Genomic DNA, 7,488 nt, shown 5'->3' with positions numbered 1-7,488 from the left:
TTTTTTCATTATGAACTACTGTCATGCCTCCCTTCTTTGGGACAACTTGGACAGGGCTCACCCAGGGGCTATCAGAAATAGGATAAATAATCCCAGCCTCTAGTAATTTGGTGACCTCCTTCTGCACCACCTCCTTCATGGCTGGATTTAGCCGCCTTTGTGGTTGGACCACTGGTTTGGCATTATCCTCCAATAGGATCTTGTGCATGCATCTTGCTGGGCTAATGCCCTTAAGATCACTTATGGACCACCCAAGAGCTGTCTTATGTGTCCTTAGCACTTGAATCAGTGCTTCCTCTTCCTGTGGATTTAAAGTAGAGCTTATAATCACTGGAAAAGTGTCACCCTCTCCCAGGAATGCATACTTCAGGGATGGTGGTAGTGGTTTGAGTTCAGGTTTGGGAGGCTTATCCTCCTTCTGAGGAATTTTCAAAAATTCTTTTGTTTTCTCTGGTTCTTCCTGATCAGGCTGAGCATCCTTGAAGATGTCCTCAAGCTCTGATTCTAGACTTTCAGTCATATTGATACCAAAGAGTCAATAATGTCAGCGCCCATGCAGTCATTTGGTGTGTCTGGATGCTGCATAGCTTTTACAGCATTCAACTTGAACTCGTTCTCATTGACTCTTAGGGTTACTTCCCCTTTTTGTACATCAATGAGAGTTCGTCCAGTTGCTAGGAAAGGTCTTCCTAGAATGAGAGTTGCACTCTTGTGCTCCTCCATTTCCAGCACTACAAAGTCAGTTGGAAAGGCAAATGGCCCAACCTTGACAATCATGTCCTCAATCATGCCTGATGGATATTTAATGGAGCCATCAGCAAGTTGGAGGCATATCCGGGTTGGTTTGACTTCTTCAGTCAACCCAAGCTTTCTGATAGTGGATGCAGGTATTAGATTGATACTTGCTCCAAGGTCACACAGGGCTATCTTGGTGCAAGCACCTTCTAATGTGCATGGTATCATAAAGCTTCCTGGATCTTGAAGCTTTTCTGGTAAGCTTTTCAGAATGACTGCACTGCATTCTTCAGTGAGAAACACTTTTTCAGTTTCTCTCCAATCCTTCTTATGGCTTAAGATCTCTTTCATGAACTTAGCATAAGATGGTATTTGCTCAAGTGCCTCTGCAAATGGAATCTTTATTTTAAGAGTCCTCAGATAGTCTGCAAAGCGGGCAAATTGCTTATCCTGTTCCGCTTGGCAGAGTTTCTGTGGATAAGGCATCTTGGCTTTATACTCTTCAACCTTAGTTGCTGCAGGTTTATTCCATACAGAGGTGGTTGGAGAAGTCTTTTTAGAGGGGTTACTATCAGCACTCTCAGGTGTCTGGTTCCCCTTTTGCGTTTGAACGCCAGGATTGGGTGGAAAATGGGCGTTTAACGCCAACTTTTCCCCCTTTTCTAGCGTTTGAACGCCAGAACTGGGCAGGGAATGGGCGTTTAATGCCAGCTTTCCCTCCTTTTCTGGCGTTTGAACGCCAATAGTATTCCTCTCTGGGCTCTTAAGAGGGATTTTGGATAGTGGTTTGGCTATCCTCTGTCAATTGTTCCTTTACTGACTTTTTGCTACTTTGAGCAGTGTTATTCAGTGTCTTCCCACTCCTCAGTTGAACTGCTTGGCATTCTTCTGTTATCTGTTTAGATAGCTGCTGTTTTGCCTGATTCAACTGTGATTCCATGTTCTTGTTAGCAATTTTAGTCTCTTGGAGCATCTCTTTAAATTCTGCTAACTGTTTTGTCATCAGGTGTAATTGTTGAGTAAGCTCAACCATCTGTTCTTGAGGATTAGGATCAGTGGCTAATGCCATAACTTCTTCTTTTGTAGAGGACTCATGGCTAGAGTACAAATGTTGATTTCTAGCAACAGTATCTATAAGCTCTTGAGCCTCTTCAATAGTCTTCCTCATATGTATAGATCCACCAGCTGAGTGGTCTAGAGACATCTGAGCTTTTTCTGTAAGCCCATAGTAAAAGATGTCTAACTGTACCCACTCTGAAAACATTTCAGAGGGGTATTTTCTCAGCATACCTCTATACCTCTCCCAGGCATTGTAAAGGGATTCATTATCCTCTTGTTTAAAGCCTTGGATGTCCAGCCTTAGCTGTGTCATCCTTTTTGGAGGGTAAAAGTGATTTAGGAATTTGTCTGATAATTGTTTCCATGTCTTTATGCTTGCTGTAGGTTGATTATTCAACCACTTCTTAGCTTGATCTCTTACAGCAAATGGAAACAGTAATAATCTGTAGACATCCTGATCCACCTCTTTATCACGTACTGTGTCAGCAATTTGTAAGAACTGTGCCAGAAACTCAGTAGGTTCTTCCTGTGGAAGACCGGAATATTGGCAATTTTGCTGCACCATGATAATGAGTTGAGGGTTTAGCTCAAAGCTGCTTGCTTTGATGGGAGGTATACAGATGCTACTCCTATATGCAGCTGTAATGGGGTTGGCATATGACCCCAGAGTCCTTTTGGACTGTTCATTCCCATTTATGTCCATATTGGAGAAAAGGGAGTTGATGTGAATAGTAATCAAGATATATATGTATATATATTTTTTTGAAAAGAGGAAAGATAAAAACAACAAAGAGACACCAAACTTAAAATTTTTCAGAAAATCAAACATGAATTTTCGAAATTTTAAAGAAAAACACAAAGAAGACACCAAACTTAGAATTTTTAAAGATCAAAAAGGGACTAAGGACATGCAAATTCGAAAATTAAAAGAAAAACAAAAGCATGCAATTGACACCAAACTTAAAATATGAAATTATACTTAAATAAAAGACTCTAAACCAACAAAAACAAAACGGTCCTAATCTAAGCAACAAGATAAGCCGTCAGTTGTCCAAACTCAAACAATCCCCGGCAACGGCGCCAAAAACTTGGTGCACGAAATTGCAATCACACTTTGCAATCCCGCACAACTAACCAGTAAGTGCACTGTGTCGTCCAAGTAATACCTTACGTGAGTAAGGGTCGATTCCACGGAGATTGTCGGCTTGAAGCAAGCTATGGTTACCTTGTAACTCTTAGTCAGGATATCAAAGATTATCAGGATTGATTGTAAAAAGCAAAAGAATATAGAACAGGTACTTGAATTGCAGTGGTGGAGAATAGGTTGAGGTTTTGGAGATGCTCTGTCTTCTGAACCTCTGCTTTCCTACTGTCTTCTTCTTCAAACACGCAAGGCTCCTTCCATGGCAAGCTGTATGTAGGGTTTCACCGTTGTCAATGGCTACCTCCCATCCTCTCAGTGGAAATGTTCAACGCACCCTGTCACGGCACGGCTATCCAGCTGTCGGTTCTCGATCATGTCGGAATAGAATCCAGTGATTCTTTTGCGTCTGTCACTAACGCCCCACAATCGCGAGTTTGAAGCTCGTCACAGTCATTCAATCATCGAATCCTACTCAGAATACCACAGACAAGGTTTAGACCTTCCGGATTCTCTTGAATGCCGCCATCAATTCTAGCTTATACCACGAAGATTCTGATTAAGGAATCCAAGAGATATCTACTCAATCTAAGGTAGAACGGAGGTGGTTGTCAGGCACGCGTTCATAGTTGAGAATATGATGAGTGTCACGGATCATCACATTCATCCGGGTTAAGAACAAGTGATATCTTAGAACGGAACAAGCATGATTGAATGAGAAACAGTAGTAATTGCATTAATCCATCAAGACACAGCAGAGCTCCTCACTCCCAACCATGGGGTTTAGAGACTCATGCTGTAGAAGATACAATGAGAAACGTGTAAAGTGTCATGAGGTACAGATACAATGTCAAAAGATCCTATTAATAGAGAACTAGTAATCTAGGGTTTACAAAAATGTATAAATGACAGAAAAATCCACTTCCGGGCCCACTTGGTGTGTGCTTGGGCTGAGCATTGAAGCATTTTCGTGTAGAGACTCTTCCTGGAGTTAAACGCCAGCTTTTATGCCAGTTTGGGCGTTTAACTCCAATTTTTATGTCAGTTCCAGCGTTAAACGCTGGGAATTCTAAAGCTGATTTGCAACGCCAGTTTGGGCCATCAAATCTCGGGCAAAGTATGGACTATTATACATTGCTGGAAAGCCCAGAATGTCTACTTTCCAACGCCGTTGAGAGCGCGCCAATTGGGCTTCTGTAGCTCCAGAAAATCCACTTTGAGTGCAGGGAGGTCAGAATCCAACAGCATCTGCAGTCCTTTTTCGTCTCTGAATTAGATTTTTGCTCAGGTCCCTCAATTTCAGCCAGAAAATACCTGAAATCACAGAAAAACACACAAACTCATAGTAAAGTCCAGAAAAGTGAATTTTAACTAAAAACTAATAAAAATATACTAAAAACTAACTAAATCATACTAAAAACATACTAAAAACAATGCCAAAAAGCGTATAAATTATCCGCTCATCAACTGTCAAGACCAATGGGGTTGACCCTGAGGTCTACAGACTTATGCTATTCTCTTTTGCTATAAGAGACAAAGCTAGGATATGGTTGGATTAACAACCTAAAGAAAGCCTGAACTCTTGGGAAAAGCTAGTCAATGCCTTCTTGGCAAAGTTCTTTCCACCTCAAAAATTGAGTAAGCTTAGAGTGGAAGTCCAAACCTTCAGACAGAAGGAAGGAGAATCCCTCTATGAAGCTTGGGAAAGATACAAACAATTGATCAGAAAGTGTCCTTCTAACATGCTTTCTGAATGGAGCATCATAGGTATCTTCTATGATGGTCTATCTGAACTGTCCAAGATGTCATTGGACAGCTCTGCTAGAGGATCTCTTCATCTGAAGAAGACGCCTACAGAAGCTCAAGAACTCATTGAATTGGTTGCAAATAACCAATTCATTTACACTTCTGAAAGGAATCCTGTGAACAATGGGACGAATCAGAAGAAAGAAATTCTTGAGATTGATACTCTGAACGCCATATTGGCTAAGAACAAAATATTGACTCAGCAAGTCAATTTGATTTCTCAAAGTCTGTCTGGAATGCAAGCTGCACCAGGCAGTACTAAGGACGCTTCATCTGAAGAAGAAGCTTATGATCCTGAGAACCCTTCAATGGAAGAGGTGAATTACATGGGAGAACCCTATGGAAACACCTATAATTCTTCATGGAGAAATCATCTAAATTTCTCATGGAAGGATCAACAGAGACCTCAACAAGGTTTCAACAACAATAATGGTGGAAGAAACAGGTTTAGCAATGGCAAGCCTTTTCCATCATCTTCTCAGCAACAGACAGAGAATTCTAAGCAGAACCACTCTAACTTAGCAACCATGGTCTTTGATCTAATCAAAACTACTCAAAGTTTCATGACTGAAACAAGGTCCTCCATTAGGAATTTGGAGGCACAAGTGGGACAGCTGAGTAAGAAAGTTACTGAACTTCCTCTTAGTACTCTTCCAAGCAATACAGAAGAGAATCCAAAAGGAGAATGCAAGGCCATTAACATGATCCACATGGCCGAACTAGGAGAGGAGGAAGAGACAGTGAACGCTACTGAGGAAGACCTCAATGGACGTCCACTGGCCTCCAATGAGTTCCCTAATGAGGAACCATGGGAATCTGAGGCTCACACTGAGACCATAGAGATTCCATTGGATTTACTTCTGCCATTCATGAGCTCTGATGAGTATTCTTCCTCTGAAGAGGATGAAGATGTCATTGAAGAGCAAGCTGCCAAGTACCTTGGAGCAATCATGAAGCTAAATGACAAGTTATTTGGTAATGAGACTTGGGAGGATGAACCCCCTTTGCTCACCAAAGAACTGGATGACTTGTCTAGGCAGAGATTACCTCAAAAGAGACAGGATCCTGGGAAGTTTTCAATACCTTGTACCATAGGCACCATGACCTTTAAGAAGGCTCTGTGTGACCTAGGGTCAAGTATAAACCTCATGCCTCTCTCTGTAATGAAGAAGCTAGGGATCTTTGAGGTGCAAGCTGCAAGAGTCTCACTAGAGATGGCAGACAATTCAAGAAAACAAGCTTATGGACTTGTAGAGGATGTTTTGGTAAAGGTTGAAGACCATTACATCCCTGCTGATTTCATAGTCCTAGAGACTGGGAAGTGCATGGATGAATCCATCATCCTTGGCAGACCCTTCCTAGCCACAACAAAGGCTGTGATTGATGTTGACAGAGGAGAATTGATCATTCAAGTGAATGAAGAATCCTTTGTGTTTAAGGCTCAAGGATATCCCTCTGTAACCATGGAGAGGAAGCATGAAGAGCTTCTCTCAAAATAGAGTCAAACAGAGCCCCCACAGTCAAACTCTAAGTTTGGTGTTGGGAGGCCACAACCAACTTCTAAGTTTGGTGTTGAACCCCCACATTCAAACTCTAAGTTTGGTGTTGGGAGGTTCCAACATTGCTCTGAGTATCTGTGAGGCTCCATGAGAGCCCACTGTCAAGCTACTGACATTAAAGAAGCGCTTGTTGAGAGGCAACCCAATGTTATATTTATCTATTTTTCTTTGTTATTTTATATTTTCTGTAGGTTGATGATCATGGGAAGTCACAAAATAAATTGAAAAAGCAAAAACAGAATGAAAAATAGAAAGAAAAATAGCACACCCTGGAGGAAGATCTTGCTGGCGTTTAAACGCCAGTAAGGGCAGCAAATGGGCGTTTAACGCCCAGTCTGGCACCATTCTGGGCGTTTAACGCCAGAAAGGGGCACCAGACTGGCGTTAAACGCCAGTAAAGGGCAAGTAGTTGGCGTTAAACGCCAGAAATTGGCACCAGCCCGGCGTTTAACGCCAGAATTGGCATGAAGAGCATTTTTGCTCGCCACTTGGTGCAGGGATGAATTTTTCTTGACACCTCAGGATCTGTGGACCCCACAGAATCCCCACCTACCCCACCACCCGCTCTCTCTCTTCTTCATCCATTCACCAATCACCTCAACACCTCTTCCCCAAAAACCTCTCACCTATCAAATCTCATCTTTCTCTTCACCACTCATATCCATCCTTCATAAAACCCCACTTACCTCACCATTCAAATTCAAACCACTTTTCCTCCCAAACCCACCCTTACATGACCGAACCATACCCCTATCTCCACCCCTATATAAACCCATCTTCACTCCTTCATTTTCATACAACCTAAACACTACTTCTTCCCCTTTGGCCGAACCACAAAGCCATCTCCATCTCCTCTATTTCTTCTTCTTCTACTCTCTTCTTTCTTCTTTTGCTCGAGGATGAGCAAACCTTCTAAGTTTGGTATGGTAAAAGCATTGCTTTTTGTTTTTCCATAACCATTTATGGCACCTAAGGCCGGAGAAACCTCTAGAAAGAGGAAAGGGAAGGCAAAAGCTTCCACCTCCGAGACATGAGAGATGGAGAGATTCATCTCAAGGGTGCATCAAGACCACTTCTATGAAGTTGTGGCCATGAAGAAGGTGATCCCCGAGGTCCCCTTCAAACTCAAAAAGAGTGAATACCCGGAGATCCGACATGAGATTCGAAGAAGAGGTTGGGAAGTTCTTA

General features: G+C 42.2%; 1 non-coding gene across 1 annotated transcript; it reads right to left on the bottom strand.

Moving 5' to 3' along the window:
* Positions 1 to 4,575: 4,575 nt before the first annotated feature.
* On the bottom strand, positions 4,576 to 4,683 carry LOC130972037 (small nucleolar RNA R71). Its single transcript, XR_009083239.1, has one exon. It is a non-coding gene; the product is annotated as a small nucleolar RNA R71 (small nucleolar RNA).
* Between the last annotated feature and the right edge of the window lie 2,805 nt (positions 4,684 to 7,488).

The sequence above is a fragment of the Arachis stenosperma genome, chromosome 3, assembly GCF_014773155.1.
Source record: "Arachis stenosperma cultivar V10309 chromosome 3, arast.V10309.gnm1.PFL2, whole genome shotgun sequence".
NCBI lineage: Eukaryota > Viridiplantae > Streptophyta > Magnoliopsida > Fabales > Fabaceae > Arachis > Arachis stenosperma.
Note: the sequence above shows the minus strand (reverse complement) of the source record. Positions and strands in the feature narration are given on the sequence as shown.